Here is a 24,447-nt window from a genome sequence, read left to right on the forward strand (position 1 = left end):
CCTCACATTTCTTGAATAGTTATCTTTTTACGTATAAAATTTATTTCCATGCATGAAATGGAAATATGATAAAATGTCTCTTATGTTTCCATTGAAATATCCGGTGTTACAGTACTTCTTGCAGTTTTCACTTCTCTTCTGCTATAAATATTTCCATTTTAATTGCTTATCAAAATAATGACGTTGCTAATTGATTTCACAGTGTCTGCCCTTTACCTCCTGCCATAGAGTATTAATTCTGGGGACCCTTCCTCTTACCTCTGTCATAATACATAAAAGTTGCATTTTATTTATTTGAAAGTACTATGCCACCACACATTGTATCCCTATGCTGGCTCTGTTTCACACATCATCTAGAGCTGCACAGTGTGCCTTAACCACTCCTGGGAAGCTGGGTTAAAATGCAATTGACACACTTGTAGCTTTGAGGGCTGAAAGAAGCTGTGACAGCTACAAACCTGAGAAATACCTCCATGTAACTGCAGACAGTTTTATGTATCTGGATATGTCACTGTGTACATTCCCATAAAAAACCTGAAAATTTTGATGAGCATTTTTTGTTTATCCTTAGGCAAACCTCAAACATACATTTGTTATTTGGTCAAAACCAATAGCTGTTTCATGTTTGTGCTAATGATTTTAGCAATAAATGCTTGAACTACTATACAAAAGTAAGAATCATTGTCAATGCTGCCTACAAATTTTCACACCACTATTACATTTACTAGTAACAGATCGTTAATTTCAGCTCTGTTAAGCCACGATGTATCCATCTTCACTAGGAGCTGTGGGATAACAAATTGAAAATTCCTACTCATCATTCTGATTTGAAGAAAGACAGCTTTTGCAGCAGTGACTTGGGCCAGAAGTCATTTTCAGCTGCCATTTTAGAGATAAGTAAACTTGAAATAACTTAAAATAGCTACTTAATTTTGAGTAACTCAAAACTACCTTCATAGCCATTTTTTCAATACCACTGTTTTTAAAAAATTACAATTACTATTCATTATGCAAATAAAATGATTCTCAGTACATGGAAATTCTCTGTGCACCACCTGTAAGAGTTATATCAGAAAAAGTTTTTTTTTTTTTTTTTTACAAGAACCATATATTGGAAAATAAAAGTAATAAAATAAAATTATGAAAGTTGTAAGAGCGTAAAAATAATTATGTTGTTATGTAAGGGGAATTTACATATCTATGAAAGAAAAATTTAATTGAGGATTATCTACTCTGTCAAACCAGGAGTTAATTCTGACAAGACTATACAGTTTAATGTTTTAGTGAAAATTAGATTTTTTTTTGCAGTTCTAACTTGAAAATGCTGATTTTATTGGTTTAAGAGTATTTCTTGAAGCACTGTACATAGAGGATCATATTCATCATATTGTGAAGCAAATAGTTTTATCCTTGCTTCAGTAGAAACAGAGCACAAGCATTTTTTATTTTCTTCATTTAGCATTATTTCTTTTCTACATAAATATATCTTGCTACCTAACATTTTGGAAATAATCTTCCTAGATCTATGATCTATCTATATCTAAGGTGATAATAAGAGGCTTGGAAGGTGAAAGTAATATCTTTTATAACACTAGCATAAGACTTCATCATAAGATGACAGTCTTACAGGCTCAGAAGCTCCTCTTATGTCTCCATCATTGTAAAATTGTGGTTAGAGCATGTTTTTATTGATAAACCAGTAGCGGTTTTTTAAAATGTCTTCAAAGTTCACTAATAAAAATAGAATATAAAAGTTGAATGTGCAGTATTATCATCGTATTTCTTCTTTCATCACGGAATACTAGAATGGCTTGGATTGGGAGGGACCTTAAAGACCATCTAGTTCCAACTCCCTTGCAGTGGGTAGAATTGCCACCAACCAGCTCAAGCTGCCTAGGGCCCCATCCAATCTGACCTTGTAGGCCTTCAAGGGTGGGGCATCCACAGCTTCCCTGGCAGCTGTGTCTGGGCTTCATTGTTCTCCAAATAAAGAATTTCCCCATATCATCTAACATAAATCTCCTCTCTTTCAGTTTAAAATCATTTCCCCCTTTTTCTATCACTATCTGAGTTTGTCTCCCTTCTGTTAACGAATGTTAATTCCTTTAAATATTGGAAAGCCACAATGAGATCTCTCAGGAGCCTTCTCTTCTCCAGGCTGAAGAAGCCCAATTACCAGCTGTAACCTCTATTCATAGCAGAGGTTCTCCAGCCCTCTGATCATCTTCGTGGCCCTCCCCTAGACTCTGACATCTCCATGCCTTGCTTTTGCTGGGAGTCCCAGGCCTGGACAAAGTAAATGCTACATGTTCCAAAGGACCATTAATTAATAGAATCTTTTTTAAAAGCAGAAGAATTACATGTAAGACTTCATAGCCTTTCTACAGCAAGCATGAACTGTCTGCGATATGAACTAAGTCATAACTTCTTCACAAATTTAAATTATCACAAAGTTACTCCACTAGGAAGGTTGGAATACTTAGTTGGTTTTGAATGGTTATGCATATGTTTAAGAAAAGTATACCAGTCAGATTTTCAAATCCTAATGAAAAAAAATGAATTTTAAACAAACAATCTGATTTTATTAAACCTATCCAAAATTTTTAAATTATTTTAAAGTGTATTTGAAAAAAAATCAAATTCTCACACAAACCTAAACACTTCACATGGATAACTTGAAATCAATAAATAAAATTTAACATGAATAAAATACTTGCATAACGAAACAAGTTACAAATTCCTATCTGCACCTATGCATTTAAATCAGTGTCAAGCAAGGAGGAGGAGGATTGGGGTTGTAAGCTGATTAAAGACTCACCAGGAGCCAACAATGTGCACTTGCAGCCCAGAAGGCCAACCATATCCTGGTTGCATCAAGATAGTGTGACTAGCAAGTTGAGGAAGGCGATTCTGCCCTTCCACTCCGGTCTTGAGACCCCACCTGGAGTACTGCATCCAGTTCTGGAGCTCCCAACACAAGGAGGACATGGAGCTGTTGGAGCAGGTCCAAAGAAGGGTGACAAAGATGATCAGAGAGCTGGAGCACCTCCCCTGTGAGGTCAGACAGAGAGTTGGGGCTTTTCATCTGGAGAAAAAAAAAAAAGATTCCAGAGACCTCATAGTGACTTTCAGTTCCTGGAAGTCAGGCTGCCTGGGGCTTTGAGCAACCTGGTCTAGAGGGAGGCATCCCTGCCTAAAGCAGTGGGTTGGAACTAGATGATCTTGAACGTCCCTTCCAATCCATATCATTCTATGATTCTAAGAATAATTTCAGTGGGCTAACAGAAGCAGTAATAGTATTAAATGAAGTTTCACATGAACAAAACACATTGTTGAAGACAAACTGCTATTTCTTTTCATTAGGCATGAATATTATTCTGTACTTGAGTTCTGAGCAGAAGATCTGCAACACATACATATCAGTTCCAACCCTCCTAGACTTTCCTTTTCCAGCTGATCTATAGAAGCCTTTCTCATCCTTCTTTGCACCACTGCCAAGTCCAGATCCAGCTAGGCCTTCACGGCCTTCCTGATTCTATCCCTGCCTAGCCTAGCAGCATCCCTATACTCCTCCCATGTTATATATAAACACACGCACACACACACACACCCCTACAGTTTAAGTACATATAGAAAATCATATTTAGGTATTAAAATAATGTTTTCCTGAAATATGAACTCTATACAAGAACTTGTCTTCATTACAAAGTGTCCCTTTTCCTTGTTTGTAGATATGAGCATTGTTGGGTTTTGTTGTTGTTGTTGTTTTTTCAAAGCATAAGAGATTTTGAGAATTATACAAAGACTGACACAAGCTTTTGACTGCCAGAAAAATATAGTCATTTTATCTGCTGGAAGATCTAAATTCATAGAATTGCTCAGGTTGGAAAAAGACCTTGAAGATCAAGTCCAACTGCAACCTAACCAAACTACCCTAACAACCCTTTGCTAAATTATGTCCCTGAGCACCACATCCAAATGGTTTTTAAACATATCCAGGGATGGTGACTCAACCAGCTCCTGAGCCTATTCCAGTGCTTCATTATTCTTTCTGCAAAGAAGTTTCTCCTGATACCCAACCTAAACCTCCCCTGGCACAACTTAAGGCCCTCTCCTCATCCTTTCACCAGTGAGAAGAGACCAACCCCATTCTCGCTGCAATCACCATAAGACCATAATCCAAGAAAAATATTTTATTTTAAAAGCAGAAAGAAGGTTTCTAGGTTCAGAACTGAATTCGAATTTCAAAGGACAAAATGATTCTTTTCTGCTAAGGAGAGTAGAAAAGGGTTATGGTTTAGGACAGCATCTTCTATAAGGTCTTAAAACTATCTGTTTCTTAACATTTGTTAAGTGACAGGAACTATAATGAATATTACTGTCATCACTGAAATACACATTTTCAACCTACTAATATAGTTATATAGAAGTTCTCTGAGGGAGGTTTGTAGAGAGCAGTGATTTCATGGATTTGAAACTGTAGCATCTGCATGGACCCACAAGTTTAAGTTTGGAAACAGCTGGGAGCTATTTCTCTTGAAAACGTCTATTAGTCACTAGAGTTTCCTGTGAATCTCCTATTGAAGGGCGAAAATAATGGGGGCAAATTATCCTATCAGATTACCTTGACAAAAGGAGGTGCCTTGCCAAGTAGGTAGACAAGGTACTTCTCTTTTACATGGCTGAACTACATGAAAGAATTCTTTTCCTAAACAGTGTGAAACACATACTTCCTATCTCCATGTTTATTTCATATGTAACAAGAATGTTCAGTAACCAATGAAAATTAAGCAATAATACAGTATAAGCTGTAATTATGTAGCAGTAAGGGAGTAAATGCACAAAAGACTTCAGTACTGTAATTAACCTTAAGAAATGAAAAAATGAAAAGTGACTTACTGTGCACTGTAATAACCACAAGATGTATTATGCTGCAGTGGCAGCTCAGACAAAAGAGTCATTTTTCAGTTAAAAAAGGTGAGTTCACATTTAGACTGAATTCTCCATTTTGGAACACTAATTCTGTAAAGATAAATTAATATAAGGATTTCTAAGGTAGCAATGAAATGCACAAAAATTTTATGTTGCTTTCTCCAGTTCAACAAGTTCTAAGTATTGTGACTCACCAGTAGGAGAAAGATCTTTAGGAGAATGTTTCAAGGTTTTCAGCTACAGTAGATCTTACTTCTGTCATCCTAATCTGTCTATTCTCATCCCCACTAACTGCCCCAAAATAGGCGCCTCCTAGCACAGAATTTTGTTCTATTTTTCTTAGTTATTAGCAAAATTAAAGGGAGCTTGCTTCTTATAAAATTTCTGCTTTACTACATGGACAGTGTTCAGGGAAGGATGCAAGATAATCCATAACATTTAGTAAATGTTTCCAGCAGCCCTGATTTTTGAGAATTCTTATGCGATTTGCAGCAGCACCTGAATTCACTGTGAAGAAATTTAGTGTAAAACAAGACTTTGAAATTCTGCTCCTGAAAACCACAAACCAGGAGATGAATTTAATACTACATAGTCTTCTAGACCAAATCATCTGCTATAAAATAGATATATTCACTTTCTGGATTGTTGTGAACATGAAGCCCTTGTGACACACTCTGATTTTATATGATGAATCATGAAGATAATGAGGAAATACTTTTTTTTTTTTTCAGAGTTTGGTTAGTATGTAGAAAATAGTGCATATAAATATATGTAATATATACATATAAATTATATAAATTATAGCATATACCTATACATAGGTTTATGTTATAATATATACCTTAGAAATCCTATATTAATTTCTCTTTAGAGAATTAGTATTCCAAATGGAGAGTTCAGTCTAAATATGAACTCACCTTTTTTTTACTGAAACGTAAGTTATCAAAAAGCAAAACCAAGCATATTAAAATGCATTTTTAGCCTTAATTCAGGCCTGTTTATATATGCTACAATATACACATAATCTACTCTGAAGTTTAAAAAATCATTCAGTTTTTTTAATATCTCATTACCATAATCTTTTGAAATGTGCTACCTAGTTTGAAATCACATAGACAGTCCCAAAAATGATTAAATATACTTTCAATGCATATGTTCCATTTTGAACACAGCATGTTTCAAAAAAAGAGGAAGGGAGAAGTTATGGAAGATGCATCTAAGATGTTTCTTTAAAAAAAAAAAACACTTATTTTTTTCCTATCCTAAAGACACAAAAACAGTCTACAAGCTTACTGTCCCATCTTCCAGACTCTTACAGAACCAGATGCTAAAAGTTCTGTGAGCCTATTGGACATCTGGGGAATGTCTCAAGATGTACACATTTTTCACTCTGAGGGGCTGATAGAAACAAGAATTTAAGTGGTCACTGGTGATGGAATGATGGAATGCACTCTCTTGTGCTTGGATCATCTTGTTTTGCTTAGATGAAGTACAATTGGATTTGATTTTTAGAAGCTGGGGCAGCTGTTTAAAGCTGCTTAGAGATTTAAAGCATTTAAATTTCCCTAACCAAGAAGGGATTGTAGACAGAGAAGCGATGAAGCAGATAAAGTATTAGAGGCATAATAAATGTGGTTAATGATCTGACCTGGCCGGTTATGATCTAACAGCCAACAGCCATGGTCTCTGCAACAGAAATAAGCAGTTAATCAGGCCAAAATCATACCAACCCTGCATTCAGAGATTATTTCTGGTAAATCAATAGTTGCAAAATAAAAACAAATCAAAAAGCAAAGATTTGAGTTGGAGTGATAGTTATAATGTCATCCTATTAACGTAGCATTGTGTATAACCTAAGTAGCTCCAGCTGTCACCTAATTAGTCAAAACAAACAGAACTGTACTAGTGGCTAGATACTGCACTGCACCAGACCTGAATCAAAAGTGTCTATATATATTTTCAACCAATTACTGTCACTGTTGGCCCACAAAGTTCTAATGTAGCCTCTAACAAGCTGCACATTTCCAAAATATTTATCTCGCTTTAAAATTCTCTATTCAATATTCTAAATGCTGTTGCGTAAAGCATCAAAAAGTGTCACATGGACTGTGTGAAGCATTTGTATGCTGACACAAACACAGTTTTTCTAGTCATCTTCATAAGTCACAATTTCCTTAAAAACCTTCATATGCTTAATCATTAATGATGGAAATTAAACAGTCTTTAAGAAAACCTTGAGGTGTACTTCATTAGCACTTGAATGACTTAACAGCACTGACCAGTGAAATTATGTCTTTGCACCTGGCAGATACTGCATTATTTTTCAGGTATGAATCCTCTGTGCCTCAAATGAAATAGAAAAAAAGTCTTTTTGTATTCATACAGAGAGTGCTCAAAGCCAAGTTCATTGACAGCATATTTTTATCCACATAGCACAAGCGTAATCCCATGCTCTTAACACGTTCTGTCACTGTCTGCTCACAGAAAACCACTCTCACCCCATATCGTAACTCAACAGTAAGATCCACAACAGAATTGTAAAGAGTGATATTATCCTCCTGCAAACTTTCTAGATGAAAGAAGCACTTGACAGCAAACAATACACCTTACATTATTTTTCTTAGAACTTTACAATTACATATTTTGCAGCTTTTATTTGGATTCAACTTAGAAGCTGAAGATTCAAGATATACACCATTGCCTGGACAGTGATTGCCATTGGTAGACAAGAAGGAGCTGAAGCTAGAAAACAGCTCCAAACCCACTGCTGTTAACAATCTAACGTTGTCACGTAAGATGATACTCCTTTCCAGTTACCTTAGTACGTTCATCTGTAAATGCTTCAGCTCAGGAACTAGTCAATCCTCCCACTTGTAACAGCAAGATCTGCTATAGGACAAACAGGAAGCACTAGCTGCTTCACACAGATGAATGTAATCCATTCGTTTTCATCTGTATCTCATTAATATCTCTGTAATGGATATGAACTCCAAACAGCAGTTAAGATGTGTAATAAATAAACACTTCTATACATAAGAGGTCTGAAAATAACATGAAAATTAGCAGTGACAACTATGTGGAGCTACTACTGACATTAATCTGATTGTTTCGGAAGACATGTTCTTTGAAGAACTCACAATCTGCAGAGAGAAACAATATCTGAAAGAAAAGTGAGAGACCAAAATCTGAAACATGCTTACACTGAAAAAGACTCAGTCACAGAAGATGAGCTAACGAAGCACTGACATCCAGTGCTATAGATAAGGAAATGACTGATTCCTGGATGCTTAAGCCAGCAAATAGATTACCAGTACCCCCAAGTCATTTTCAACAGGGCCACACTCCATCCTTACACTCCTCAGCTTGTAGTGATAGTGAGGGTTGCCATGAGCCAGGTGTAAGGCCTTAGGTGTTAGATTTATTGGACCTTCTGAGGTTCATCTGGGCCCACAGCTCAAGCCTGTGTCTGATATGACACTTTAGACAGCTTAAATAGATATGACAGCTTTAGGATTGAAAAATCCTGCATCATTTCTTGAAAGTGAATACAGCTAAGTGTATCACCTACATAAATCTGCTTCAGAGATTACTTTTCCTAATATTAAATAATTGTGCATTTCTTTTAAGCTCTGCTAACTGATTCCATCAAGTTAACAAGTCTTTTCTACAAGGAATAATATCCACTAAATATTTAAGAACTCAGAATGAATTTATATAGTCATCACTATGAAATTTAATGTTCTGTTGTTATGTAGTTACTTGTATGCCCACTCTTTTCTAGGTTTCCCTTACTGTAATTTTTGTCAAGTTCAATTTGTTTTTCAGTCCCCCCCTTCCATAAGTACCTCCTCTGACCTGGCATCACTGTTCATATCTACTTCATATTAATTTCCCTTTTTAAAATACTCTGTATGGATGAGCAATTGCCCATACATTATTTTCAGTCACTTCCTACCCTTCTGCCCAAATCCCACATTTTCTTGTGCCAATCGCTACTCATGTTCCTTCTGTTAACTTTTTTTAGAAACATCTCCTTGTTCTTGTCACCTTGTATGCAGAAATGTAAATACTTATTCACACAAAATTGCAACCATCCTCTACAATCTCTCCTTACTACCTGGTGTTTTTCCTACAGTCCTCTAAAAAAATGCCAATAAACTGAAGAGTGCTGCCTTGTTTTTCCCTGATTCATGGTCCATATCTCAAGACTTCGTGTAGACATTTTTCTGCCTTTAAGTCTAATTAAGCTCGTTGATGTTTCTGAAAACGTCAAGGAATGTACCACATGTAAATAACAAGATATTGTTCCCCTGAATTTCTTTCCCTTTTTCCTTGCATCTCACATTATTTGTTACTCAGGTCTTTTCGGATGTTATAATTACAGAGCAATTCTTTGTAGAATTCTTATTCATTCTGCCAATACATTCTGCTCACTTTTTGCTGCTGCATAGATAACGTAAGCAATGGATGTTTTGTATGAATAATATGAAAAGAATTTTGCTAATGTAAGGAACAATTTAAGAAAGCATAAATCCCAGAGGAAAAAAAGTTTAAATACTTCACTACATCAGGAGAACACAATGAGGTAGTAACAAAAATACAGGTAATTAATACATAAGGGCTAATAGCCAGTGGTGATATTCAATGTTATTTTGGTAATGTTGTCAAGCATATGTGCATCCTCATTTTAAATGAGTGATCTATCACAGAGATACACAGCTGCACTGTCAGCAAAAGCTAGACATTGTGCTCAGTGGTCAGGCCAAAGACAAAGTGGAATCTAATCTAGAATGTGAAAATGTAATCAAACTAAATTTGGGTAAAAATATCACAATTGGTCCTGTGCCGAAGTCTGAGGTATTCTGTTCTGTAGTCTGTGTTTTAAAAGACATCAAAAATAATTAAACTTATGACAGAGCATTTTAAGTTATTTCCTGTGCAAGAGGACATATTTTGATACCCATACATTAATGCCCACCATTTCAAAAATAAAAATGAAGTGGTTCTTAATCCATATCCATGCTTCTGTGTATATAACTATACTTGAGAAGCTAACATGGGAAGTTTATACATAGACAGTGAGCCTCTATTAGATATCCACATTTTATCCTCTGTTCACTTCCGATAAAATATTTAGGGACAAATTTTAAGAACCTTAAATTTTGAGGATTTTAATTTTATATCCTGAAGACCAACTTCTGGCATCAACTATATCTGTATATACTATACATTAAAGTCAAAATCCCATTATTTCTACTCGCATCAATTATGTTGATCACTAGATAGCATCACAAAGTTAAAACCTGTGCTTTAAAACTTTTTCTAGGCGTATTTTACATATACTGTGTCTTTCACAAAAGGGTGAAATAAAAAATACAGTTATATTATTTGTGTCATGATGAAACTATTTTTACATATAATTCATTAAAGTTCCACTACTAAACAGATTTTAAGTATTTTCCTCTGAAAATTTTTTCATGAATTTCAGTATTACAAATCCTTCAGAATGGTTGATGAAAAGGGAATAATCTAATTGCAACTGTGATAGAAATATACTTTGTTATTAATGCCTTTGTAAAGGAACATTCTCGAGCTGCAGATGTACTTAATTTAATCACCAAGTATTGCCACAGACTTCCTGGGAAACACTTGTTTTATAGTGTTCATCCCAATGACACTGTAAAGTAGAATAACTGAAGTAGCATGGGTCTTTTCAAGATACATCTGCAACTCTTAACAAACAGGATAATTTTGAGATCAAGATCAACTTATACTATTTTGATTTATAATTTATTCTTCATTTCATATCTGGCTTGTTAATTTATAATTCTGCCTCATACAAACAATTCTTTATTTTAATGACTGAATTATAAAATCAAGTGAAAAAAGATACATTCAGATTAAATATGTAAAGGTTTTCTTAAATTTTAAAAAGCAATTTTTCTTTCTTTTTCTCAATTGCAGGATTAACTGCTTTTTTCTTAACCTGAACCAGAAGGATGTTTTTATTTTTTCCATTTCCTTTTTTTTTTCCCCCCCCTCCATATCTAGGTCTTAGATAGGGTAGACATGGAAGGCATTCAAAGAATTAATGGGAAAGATATCTTTTTTTCCTAGAGGCCCAAAATCAAGACGTTCCATACAGATGCAAGACTTATGTTCAAAAGCATTCTTTTTGGTGGGATTTGAACTTCCTTATCCCAGGAGAGTATCCTTACCACCTTTCAGTCTATTTCTCAATAAATTGTTCTCAATCTCTCCTCTTAACATACGTTCTGTAGAAAAGTGTAATGTATTTCATGTTAGAAAGGTAATGAAGTTTATTGTATAGATGCTGGATAGCTTACTTGCGAAAAGTTAGTTCCCTAACAACCAAGATGCATTTTCTGCAAGTGCAATAGCATACAGAAGAGATAATGCAAGACAGCATGCTTAGAGGTCTCCCATGAATGTTTTGGATAAAAAAAAGCTGCAGAAGTATATTTGACTAAACATACTGCAAAGCCCTACCTGAATTATTTTTCTGAAATACTTCTTTGTTCTTCAGAATCATTCTATTAAAAAAAAAACAAAACTTTATTGCAAAAGTTTTTTCTTTCATATATTAAGTAAAGAAAATTACCTTATATTATCCATATCCTGAATGCAAAAAACATCCAGATATTTTCGAAATAGTGCCATTATTTTGGCAGTAGATGAATTTTAAGACACATCTATTTCCCTGACTTTCAGTAGCAACTGGCTTGAGTTATCTGAAAATATTATTGCTGGTAGTTCAAATTTGCACTTGAAAAAAACTTTAAAAGATTTGCAGATGTTTTTAGCTATTTTTCCCCCTCTCTTCTGGCTTATTTTTGATAAAAGAAGAAACATTCCTACAGTTAGGTCAATACAATACACTAGCAAATTATTGCAGTGCAACACCAAATCAACTGCATGACCCAGAGGCTACAAGATAATCGCTTCTATTTTTTTCTATTGAAGTGTTGAAGGAGCCAACTTGCTGACCATTATGAATCAGCAGGCAATATTTTAAGTATGGAACCAAACCTTATCACATTGCAAACTCCAGATGATAGAATACTTCAGTCTGTCAAAGGAGACCTGTGAATGCAAACCACTGCAACCCCAGAAGTAATCCTCACCTCCCAGTAGGCAAAAATAGCCCAAAGTGAAATGATTTTAGATCCCAAAGGAGATCAACTTTTTTTTTTGTTTTGTATAGGATTGCCTGAAGCTACCTATTCTAGATTCTCAGATGTCCCTGTTATAACTGAATTCTAACAATCTAAGAGAAGTTGTAATGTAAATAAATGCATTTTTCTAGTTATAACGCCTGCAGCCTAAATAATTCTTACCTAAATAAGGCAGATAAAGTAATGCTTCTGATGAGAAGGCTTTCTGATTCTGTTTATTTATCCAGAGTGGGTGAAGGGATCTGTGTTTATGTGGAAAGATGTGGAGGGTTGTTTGTTTGATTTACTTAGCATAATTTGTGAACTGAATTTTCAAGCATACATGAAATTTCAAGCTGAGTATTATGCCTATGCAGAGCTTCATGGAAGTATACTTTTGCAGACCTTAATAAAGGAAAAAAAGCTGTAGTTTTGAGATATTTCTTCCCTCTACACTACCAAAGAATGAAATTAAAAAATGAAAATCCATGGCAAAACCAGTAACTTAAAAAAAAAATATTCAACAAATATAAAAAAAATACATGGAAAACTAAAGTTCTTACTCAATGCTCAGCTGCCTATCTTCTTAATTCTGCCAGCTGAATGTTCTCCAGATTTTACTCATTTTTGTGTGAACTCCAAAACTATACTTCAAACCAGAATTTTAAAAATACAGATTTCACAAAAGCTGAGTATAGTTGTTTCTATATAAAAGTCAGTCATTTAAGTTCCCAAGCTAAAGAAGAAAACTTGTCACCACTAAAGTGAATTTAATTATGAAAGTCAGCCAAAGTGCACATGAAGTAAAATGATATAAACTGAAAGGTTTAAAAGCACTCTGGCAAAGGGTCATCAGAAGAGCCTTGGTTAGATCTGTATGACTATTCTAGGTCATTATGACTCTAGACTGAGAGGCCTTATCAGCAAAAGAAGTTTACCACTGAAAAAAAAAGTCTTACAGCTGTTGCTGGCATATTGCTAAGTTGAGGTTTCTTATTCCCCTCAAAATCAGTTATCAGACCACTCATGTTCCAAGACTAGATACGTTACTGTGAGTTTTATCATTATGGCTGCCATACCCACTAAATCCTGAAACCCTTCAGCATAAATCATGCTTTGATAAGTCTGACCATTTAACAGCATCAGTCAAATCAGATTGTGAGGAACGTAATCAAGGCTAGTGACTAAGTTACAAATGGTGTGCAGACACAGTCCTGCTCTGCCAATGTTTTTTCTAACAACTTTTACCCCCTCCCCCTTTTTTTCCCCCTTTTGTATACTTCTTTCAATAAGATATTAACTTAACTCACCAGCAGGATCTCTCAATTATGTTTCTAGACGATGTAAGATCAATAAGTATACAGACATTATAAAGCATTGGATGATCAATAAGCATACAGAAAAGTTAGGCTTAGTAAGATTATCACATTAGAAAAGATAATCAAAGATAAATAGAAAGCGCTCACCATGTTGTAGGCTCACAATAAAACTTCAGGAGGTGCAAACTCTAGAGAGAGGTCTCCTCAGTAGCAGTCAGCCATTAAATGGGGTCTAGGAGAGGTGCAGCCAGGCTCCACCCCTTCTGATCACACAGGTGAATCGCCTTCACCTGTGCTCCCGTGGCTGACTCAGTGCTCACCTCAGGTGGTCAATCAGAGGTTCAGGCCATGATTCAAGAGTTCCCCTACAGATGGTGATTAATGAAACAGTTAAAAATAATTCCAAACAAAGCATGTGATTGGCAAATATCTGTACAGCTTTGGAGCATGCTACTATGGAATCTTCCAGCAATTAAATTGAGAGTTATTATCATCCTCACAACTACCTTAATCAAGTCAGCCAAGCCGGGTGGGTTTTTCTAGCAAGAAATACTCACTAGTTAAGAAATAAACAATTTTACCTAAACAAAAGCAGTGTTGTTGAAGTTTGATGTATACTTCAGAAGCTTTATCATCCATCCTAGCCATATGAATAAGTTACTGTAGTAATTTGCCATAAACTCAAAAAAAAAAAAAAAAAAAAAAAAAAAAAAGGCTGTTTTCAAAGAGAAATTCCTCACATTCTAACATTCTTGCTCTAAAGGAGAGAAGGGAAGTTTGTTTCATAACACACTGGAGGGAGGAGTGCAGACTTGCACACATTCAATGGAAGAAGAACATGGAGAAGAATCAGTGGAACAATGGAAAAGTCCCGTATGTCTACCCACCTCCACTCCCTCTCCAAAACCTCACCTGTTTGTTGTGCTCAATGACCTCCAGTGACCACACCATCATTAGTTCACATGCATTACTTACATCATCTTCTTTTACAGGAGAGGTAACTCACATGCAAGTCCTCAGCAAGAAACTGAGCCACTGGATCAGCTACTTCCAGGTGGCCAGTTGTGCTGAGGTGTTTGAAGCCACACCACTGAGTGCTGACAGCCTGCACTCTATGACATTAAGGTAACAAAAAATCCTAATTTAGAAGATTTCTTTAGCCATTGCAGCATAGCAGCCAGCAAACCAATAAAGAATGAGAGTTGTCTTAGGGCTTGCAAGTACCCTGCAGCCTAGTCTTTTTACGTATCTAAAAGACAAACCCCGTCAGAAAGAGCAGATCTCACAGAAGTTGTTCTGGGAGTAAGAATATGGAAGCATCATTTCAAGCTCTCTTCCTTCTTTTATCTTTATCTTAGGTACATAGACAGGAAATTAATCTCATCTCAAAATTTAAAGGACTTAATTCCATATTCTTTTGTGACTGTTAAAAGAAAGAGGAGGCAAACTTAACTACAATGTGAGGTTCAATTATTTCAATTACCACCTCCTGCCTAAATGAAGTCTGTTCCTTCAAAGACATCTGCAATTTTACACTCATTTGTTCTTAAAATAGCATTAATTATATAGTTTCCTTGGAAATAGAATACATGTACAAATTAAATAATTACTTACATCCATTAAAAAGTTACACACATTTAAATTCTAAGTTAGTTATTTACTTTTCATAATGAAGGGTATATCTAAACAAATATCTCATGAAAGGAATGTGAGATTTTGTTTTCATTTAAAATATCCTTTTAAGAGTTATATCAATATGGAAGCCATTTCATAAAACAGAAAAAAATAACCAAAAGATTTTAAGATACTTAAAAAAAAAAAAAAAAAAAAAAAAGCCCAGTAAAGTGATATAAATGTACACTTTCATGCCTTTCTGGGTTGGGAATGATGAAAGTTGGTGGGATTGTTTCTTCATGTGGGATTTTGCTTAAGCATAGATCAATGAAATAACAGAACAAAGAAGGAAAAAAAGAAGCTTTAGGAGAGAAAAAAATGATGAAGCAGAGGAGGAGAGAAGAGAATAAAAGACTGAGTTATAGTCAGGAAATAATAGTAGTGACTGTGATGCTTGCTATGAGGCTCCATGCATGGTCCCAAGACCAGTGGTCTCATTCACTTCAAAAAGCCTCCTAGTGAAAACATGAGTAAAGGCCATCATAGGAAAATGGAAAGGTCTTTTTTACATCAGCTTTAGGAAAAATTTATTTCTTAAACTCTGTGAAAGAACTTAATTTCAGTTGTACAAAATGGAAGTGAATAAAGGCCTTACAGGGGAGAAAATACGTCAGTGTAGGAAGTATATAGCAGAGAAGTGAGTTTTAATAAAAGGCAATGATGTGGTATGATTATTTTAATTGTATTTCCTTGGAACAGAAAAGTATCTGACACAAAGGGGTGTATTTCTGAAATCATAATCACACTTTTTGCATTATCCTAGGAAAACGTTTGTGCACAGAAAGAAAGGGCAGGTGCTCTAATTTTGTTGTGAATAAGCAATAAAGTCACTGGCTTAGATTGCCAGATGCTGTTCCGTCTTAACTACGGCAATCACCCTTTCCTTAACAAGAGAGAAATGGAATAAAAGACATATAATCCTAGCATGAACAATCTGCATATAAAAATTTAATTTCCAGACTTCAGCCAGATAAGCTGCAGTAGGCATTGCTACTGGTGCAAGGAAGCCTTCCTTTCTCTGCTCTGTTTACTCTGCTCCAAAGCATAGATTGATGCTCTACTGGGATCAATGCCAAAGACACCCCTACTTATCTTCTGAGTACTTCTGTGCACCAATCTGTCTGGATTCCCAAGATATACATTCCTCATTCTTACTAGTTTGTAGGGCTGAGTCAGGAAAATAGAAAATTATGCTTTTTTTTTTTTTTTTTTTTGCAAACCCGTAGCATTTGCCCTATTTAGATCGAAGGATGACATTTATCATGGCTCTGCTGGGGGTGAACCTCTTGTGTTAGCACACAGTGACATCATTCAGCAAGTAAGTAATAATGAATCAATGCCCCAAGTAGACAGAAGTAGTCTAGATTCTTGCGGATACTGGTTCACAATAGAGAAGCAGCAGCAGAGCTGGAGCTGTGAACTGAGATCTGAGAGAACATTATGGAAATTTAAAACAAGTCTGTGGAACCTTTTAAATTCTGTACTTCTGGTCAAACCCAAGTTCTATTTGTCTGGTGGATCCTCACCACAAAACTCACAGGTCTTTTAATGTTTCAGAATGCCTATCGAGATTTAATTTTTTTCAAATTCATCTCATTCCAGAACTGCAAAAAATCTGACAGATTCCAAGCAATTTTTAGAAGGAAAAAAAAAAAAAAGCAAGATTTTTATTCTGGAACCACAGCCTATCTATCTTTAATACAACTCAGTGAATCTCTGTGAACATCTAACTGGACCTTGATGCCAGTAGCATCACAGGAAATTAAATTGTACGTATACAATACAAATAAGTTAAAACAGATAGTATTTACTTGCTATGTATTTCAAGCAGTTAAATGATAATGAGAGTTGAAAATCTTAGCCTTGAGAAGTCACTGAAAGCTCATTTTCAGCGTCTCTCTGAAGGAAGAGATGTAGTATGCCTGGGTCAAGAGATTACTCTTTCTCATAGAGCAGTGATTAATGACTGATGTAAAAAGTGGGTGGAAGTACTGTGGAAACTTGTACTCCTCAAAGATGTTCTATCTGAATAGTGAGATTGCTAGGTAATAAGAACTGCTGGCTCCTTGTAACTTTCAGCTAATTCCAAAAGAAAATATTACATACAACACCCACTCTGGCCTTTGATCTCTTAAACATTCTCTCTCTGTACCTTACTCTATCTCATTTCACAGCTCACCTAACAGCTGAGAAAATTTTACAAGTATGGCATGGTAAAAACACCTAAACAAATAGCTGGAGTACATGTTTAAATGTCAAACACTGCTACATTAAAAATATAATTCTTTTGTTAATGGAAATTCTTTCCCTCTGCCTAATCACACACTGACAATGTGTGATTAGGAGAAATAGACAATGATTCCCAGAAATGTAAAAGACTGAGCAAAAACCTTTCAAACTTTTTACGTGATTTTTTTAAGAGATAAGGTAAAATTGAGGGGGGAGGAGGTGGAACATCCATCTCAAATCATCTTCGTTAACTCTCCTCAGTGATTCAACCAGTTCTCTGTGTGCCCTCAAAATCATCTTATAGTTTAAATAGTTTAAATATTTAAAAGGAACTTTCAGATAAAGGAAAAGTTTAGAGAAACTGGATGTAATTTTACTACCCAATTTTCTTTTAATTTAAAGTTATAAAATCAATGGGACATTATTAATTTACAGCCTTTAAAATTTCATCTTAAAGCTCGGCCCATGATACCCTAAGGAACCTCATGCAGGAGGTTTTTTTACATACATTTTCTTCATGAATAAACATTACTTCTTTATTGTGGAGGTGACAGAGCACTAGCTCAGACTGTCCAGAAGCTGAGGGTTCTCCTTTGCAAACATTTTCAAAAGTCACCTGAGACAGTGAATACAAGGTTTGCTTGAATAAAAGACAGGGGGATCTGAAGTGGTTCTCCTGGTAAATGGTTGTCTCTTTAGGAGGACAGAGCAAATAGAATGTAAGGCCAGAGAAAGCCAAGAGGTAAATAAAGAATACCACTAGCTAACATAATGGCAGAAGAACTGTTCAGCCCCCCTGAGAAAATATTGCATGGTCTGAGATTTATGCCAGAAGCCAAGGTGGGGGGAGCTGCTGTGCACAAAGTAGACAGACTGATAGACTGTAAGAGACAGACAGAACTTGGAAACAGGGTAGTGGTCAAAGACGGAAGAAAGAGCTCCTTGGGTTTTTCATCAACAAGTCCAACAAGTCCTTCTCATCAGGGCTACTCATAATCCATTCTCATTTCAGCCTCTATTTGTACTTGAGATTGCCCCAACTCAGCTGCAGGACCTTGCTCTTGGCCTTGTCCCCTGTGCTCACACACGCTTGGAGCACAATGTCCTGTGCTCCAAGACAATGGAGTTTGAACTTTTGTTTCCAGTTTCTTCGAGAAGTCTAACAATGAGACAGTTTTATGAAATGGCAGGCATTGCAAACCGGCTGCTAGAAAACCCCGACTTCAACATGGAGCATAATGGTAATTTTCATTCAAGTACACTGCTGACATTGCCTGTCAACCAGTGATTCTACCTCCTTCATATGTTTTAAAGAAGATAAGTCATGATTTTCAGAGAGGGCCCATCAAGGCATTGATGCTCCAAGCTAAAGTGTTAATTATATCAAGAAGGTTTTCAACTGCTTTACTACTAGATTTTAAAGCAGACAACAGAATCACCTTGAGAATGGAAATGTAAATAATACACATACCTGAAGAAGTGCAGCAGCTAATGTAGCTAATCTATATGTATTATTTCCATTGACATAATACTGTACGTAAATAATACACATTTATTTTGATACTGTAAGATGTATCAAACAGGAAAACATGGCCTACAAAAGAATAAGAGAAGTTGCACAGTCAGAAACTTCTTTCAGAGGCATCAGAGAACATAGACTCTCCATGTGTAAAAATATTTGAAAGAGTAGAAGCTAAAGAACCATCTAACAACTGTAATTTTTGTTATAATTATCCTTCTCTGGTTTCTCTGAGCAGGAAAAGTCCTGAAATGTTTTTTACTATCCTCCTTTACATAACCATCTAGTTTAATCTGTTTATTCCAACTTCTTTCTGCCTTTGTCATTTCAAGTATTCAGCCTTCCCTTCAAGGCCTAAGAAAACTGGATTAAACTATAACTACAGGACAATGATGAAGAACTGCTGGTGGGCAGACAAGAAAAAGATAAAGAAACCAAGAATCTGTCAAAACTATTTTGCAGATATTTTCCGTTTCCACACAAAATTTCTCAGCTAAATGCTATTGTAGATACAATTCTGAAGAGTGTAAGAAAATAACATTATTATTGTATATTATTATTATTTTAAAATATTATATTTTTTCTACCAGTGTTTCATTTCAGCCTATGTAATTGGAGTGTGAAGTCTCTGAAAGAAACAGCTATGTGGAGAGATGTATTCTAAAAAGATCTTGCTATCAGCCAACAAAGCCACAGGGGTCACTCATCAAGTAAAAGATCTATGGTTTTGAGAATAGAATTGAATAAAAGGCTGTTTAGCCCAACATATTCTCCCTGCCCATAGGCCAGTGCTTAGGGAAAGAATACAAGAAACGAGACTAGGTGTTAAGCTTTTTCCTAGAGGATTTTCCCAACTTCTTAAAAAGAGCAGATAGGGGATTTTCTTTAGTGAGAATCTGCATACAGAGCCTATTGTGTTTAGTAGTTTCTTCATAAATCCATCCATTCCTTTCACTTGTTTTGAACATAATGTCTGGTGGTTTCACTGGATATCCCTTTCTGCTTGTGTCAAAATAAAGCAGAGTATTCCTAGGTATATTTCTTACAAGTTTTGGGACTGTAATGTTTAGTGTATTCTCATGAAGAAATGATCCTGTGCTGTCTTTCCTGTCCACCATTGTTTCTTTTCTTCCAAGTCTAACATGAGCAGAGCTTCATTCAGCACTGCAATATATGCTTTATGAGAGATCCAAGGCATAAAAATATGCAACAGTCTTCATAATTCTAGACTTCACAAAAATTGAGCCCAATTATGAATTTCACATGTTAAGTGCTTAAATAACCAGTTTTTAAAGTAGAGAAACGGACTGCATAACAAAATAATAAACACTGAAATTCAATTATATCCTTAGCTCTAAGCTGTAGAACTATACTTACGATTTTTATGGTTCTTATTTTAATTATTAATTTTAGAATAAGGCTGTTGTGTTTCAGCAAGCATCTTTTTATAATTAATTCTGCAATGCTCCTGGTAAACCCAAGTTTATCTGAGAAATTACAACCTAATATATGACAGACTGTAAAGTGACAAACATAAAAATATGCTTTTCAAACATGAGGAAAAGAAGAACTTGTGTTAAGCTATATCTAAATTGAAAGATTTCCCATTCAAGTATACATTACTTATACACAAGTGGAACATAACACAAAGTACATTGCTTTTTCTGTCAGTTCTTTTTACTTGCACTGATAATCCTTCTAATGCATTAAATCCACAACAAATGTTTTTAAATCCTAAAAAGCATGCTAAGTACTTGTCCTTCAATTCAAATGTGTAAATTAGCTGTCCATATCTGTACCACATATACTAAATAACAGCTTCAGTGATAATCAACTATAACAAAGCTGCAATAACAAGCCACTCATTTAAGCAAAGTAGAAGCTGTCTGACCTGTTACGAGATAAGTGCTATGTGCCTCTCTGTGTTTTCTGGGCAAAATACTCTCAAAAAGTACTGTTTAACTATCATGTTAAACTCATTCCTTTCAAGGAGATGTATTTTACTTCAGAATGTGCTTGCAGCTCTCTAAATCGGGAGATAATAACACAACTGCTTGTACTGTGAACCCTACCACTTTAGTTTATGCACAGAAAGCAGAAAACACTCCAGATTGATCCCTTTTGTTCACAATTTATAAGTTATTTGGAATATAAGGACTTGAAAATCAAAATGCAACATGAAGTCAGCTTAAGAAGCCATGGAGAATACCTCCTCTCTTAGCACTTTTAAGTATCCTTTGATACAATAGTTGCTATGGAGAAAAAAACTTAAGTTTTCTACCATCTTGAGGATAACAGTGGAATTCTGTCAATTCCCAGCATGTAATTAAGACACAAGGATCAATATACTTATTTCTCTTTTCCAATAAGTTTTCATGAGTACACAAATGCCTGGAGTATGGCCTCAGATATCGTTCTACTTGGAATTTCAAATAAATGTCTTTTAACACGCTCCATTTCAAAATCATTCTTTGACACCTAGTACAGAATAGGTATTTGCAAGTAATAAATAATGAATCCTCATGAGGAAAAAAAAAATAAATCAGTAATACTGTCTTGGAATTTGCAAATTTATAGGATACACCCAACTAATTTCTTTCAGTAGCAGTTATAGCCCAGAAGCAATTACTCACTACATAGCTTCTCCAGTGATTTTGAGAAGACAGTCACAGAAAAAATCAATCAGAAGATTAACAAGGACAAAAATCAACATCACTGATTGAAATGGGGATTAGTCCTAACATCAGAAAACTGATGGTCAATAGTGCTAAGCAAGTATATGACAAAAATCAAAAAGCTTATTGAGGAAGAGGAAGATACAAATTGAATGTGTCCATAAAAAAGAAACTATGTGCACTAAACAATTACTCTGAGTCTAGAAAATAAAGCGTTCTTGCAGATTTCAAGCTTTTCCACCGGAGTTACTTGTTTTTTTTCTTGTGCAAGAAAAGGGCAAGGGAAAAATAATTATGACAGCTACAGATATTTTCCAAAACATGTAGGAATTTTATTGGATATCCAAATTATTTTCTCTCATAAGAACAAAAGTAGAGTTTATAGAATAAATGACATCACTGCAAAGTATCAGCTGACAGAGCTACAGAAACTTGTGTAGATTGCTGCTGTTATTTTGGTTTAGGTAAGTGGAGAGAGCAAGATTTTCAAACAGCTGTTAACATTTCAAGAAACTCCAATCCATTCGTGGCACTTCAATTAGTGGCAGAAGCCAATGCAGCTGAAATCCCACCAGCTTTGAGGGACTGTTTGGTTGGACTCACAGAGCTCTGCAGCCCAACATTTGATGTAGTCAGCTTTTCTCAGTACAAATCTGATACTCTGGTTTGTGCTTGCTATCTAATAAGAGTAAAGGAAGTTTTATAACATTGAAGGCTTGTACTTTTTCTTCAGAAGCACTCATTGGTAACAAATAATATAAAATTCACTAATTCCCCAGAAGATCCTTCAGTGTTAACTGAGCTAGGCTTGGCTCAGTGGAAAAAGGAACTGTAACTTTTCTGATAGCTCCACATATACTCTAAATTTCCCATTAATCACAACGCTGCAGATCTGGTTTAACTGATTTTAAGAACATATTGGTTGTTTTTTTTCATAACTGTTCAGAAGCATATGAAAAAGCATACTAGGAATTATTCCTAGAGGTACTTTATTTAACACAAAAATTATGTCTCTCTGTCATTCTATACTAGCTTATTTTCATGCAGGCAGATGCAATAGATTAGGCAAGTTTCTCTGAATTCAAGTTCTCTAATTTTTGAATGGATTATCACATTGCATTTAAAAATATATACTTTTAGACTTGATTTCATGTATTTGCATCTAAAGGAACATAAAAGGGCTGTCAGCTTTCTTAAATTTGACATTTTGAAAGGAAGTATAGAATTAATATCATATTAGATACAAGTTGTTTCCCTTCTCAAAATACTGCAACTCTGTGCTTTACATTCTTCAAATTAGTTTGCACTTCGTATGTGGGAGATCACTGAATTTGTATTTCACATTCAAAAAGATGTAAAACTTTCAGCTTCAGAAAAACATAACTTCAGCATTTATCTAAATGCTATTCAAGATCTCTATAAAGCATAACAAAGCACTATTCCATTCCTCTTATTTGAGAATATGATCTAATTCAGTTCAACTGCTGAAGCTTTTAATACATATTAATGACAATACAAATTTATACATCTCTTCTTGCAGCCTTTAAGGCAGAATATGATACTGATTCTGCTCTCAAATACTTCAGAGCACTAGTTACTGCCAAATCAATTAAAGTTTAAGAATTTGTTTAAACAACTTAGTTAATACAAGGTCTGATGCAAGGAGTCACATATTTTGTATACACAAACTGTACTGATGCAAAATAAATTGCCTAATACAAATCCTCAGAAAAGCAGAATTATCACTGTAACATTGTAACAGAACAACTTGGGATGGATAGATTTCTGCCATAAGAGGTATCCCAGAAGTCAGTCTCAAGCTAAAAAAGAAAACATTTTGGTGAAATAATATTAGAAGAAGAAATTTAATCAATTATTTTTTCTCTTAAGGGGAAATGTTTCCCAATTTGATCCTTTGGCAGTATGTATGTCTTTCATTCTGCTTGTGAGTCACAACTGCATTCCTATTAATAATTAAGTTGTCAGGACTCAAAAACTTACTCCCAATGAAAGAAAAAAAACATATTAAAACAGTAACTGAAACAGTCAATAAACTAAAGCCAGTAAAAGAAGGTGGGAAAGATAGCGAATATTTTAAATGCTCAATTTGAATGAACAAAATAAACTTACCTTAATCTTAAGAACTTTCTAGGAATAAGAATGCAGCAGAACTGACTTGATGTTGACATTAATAAAGTTCCAGCCAGCCAATTACCCAGTGGTTTACATGCAGCTGACCTCTGCTTATCCCTTCATGCAGTTTTCTTCTGAGAAAATGTTATTTCTCACATTTTTTAAAACTCTACTGAAGAGTAGCAAGTAATTTAAAGTGAGACAGCCTTCAGAAAATGGACCCCTTAGCTCTGAAAATGTACCAAACAATAGATTTCAGTTCTGCAGCCTTTTATTTATTTTCCCAGCTTACCTATTATGTGTTCTATGCATGTCTCTATGTATTTCATTTTATCCAAAACTACAAACCTGCAATCAGTTAGAACAGGGCACAAAACAAGTAGCAATAAAGTTGAATAATCTATTCTTCTGAGGCAATTGCATTGCTAAAATTTGTCATGCTTAGAGACTTAAACATTTGTCATTGTGTTTATTTCATCTGCTTCATGAACTCAAATTCGGGGAAAAGAAAAATGTTTTCCAAATAATTTCCTAAAATAATCTGGAATCTCATAGTGACAATCCTTGCCACACACCAGAGAAATGTCTTGTTACCTCATTCTTTACAAAATAAATGATAAACAGGCATATTTGAGTGTTCAGTTATCTAGCTGAGGATTTAAAAGTATTCTCCCTGAAATTACAATACAAAATAGATAAATAATTAAATAAATAATAAGCAGGAACATTAACTAAATTTGACAAGTTTTTTCCATGAAGAAATATTATCTTTTAAATTAAATATATGATTC

The 24,447-nt window shown here is 35.0% G+C and overlaps 1 long non-coding RNA gene across 3 annotated transcripts in view; it reads right to left on the reverse strand.

Moving 5' to 3' along the window:
• The window catches only part of LOC146545052 (uncharacterized), a 58,851-nt gene extending 35,105 nt beyond the window's left edge, over positions 1 to 23,746 (reverse strand). For 2 of the 3 annotated variants that reach the window (XR_014881770.1, XR_014881771.1), the window contains exons 1-3: positions 23,654 to 23,746; positions 18,801 to 18,923; positions 13,574 to 13,791 (exon numbers count right to left, since the gene is read on the reverse strand). This is a non-coding gene — a long non-coding RNA (uncharacterized LOC146545052). The remainder of the gene's footprint in view (positions 1 to 13,573; positions 13,792 to 18,800; positions 18,924 to 23,653) is intronic. The other variant, XR_014881772.1, reaches the window with a different exon arrangement.
• Between the last annotated feature and the right edge of the window lie 701 nt (positions 23,747 to 24,447).

The sequence above is a fragment of the Meleagris gallopavo genome, chromosome 2 (assembly GCF_905368555.1).
Source record: "Meleagris gallopavo chromosome 2, MGAL_WU_HG_1.1, whole genome shotgun sequence".
Classification (NCBI taxonomy): Eukaryota; Metazoa; Chordata; class Aves; order Galliformes; family Phasianidae; genus Meleagris; species Meleagris gallopavo.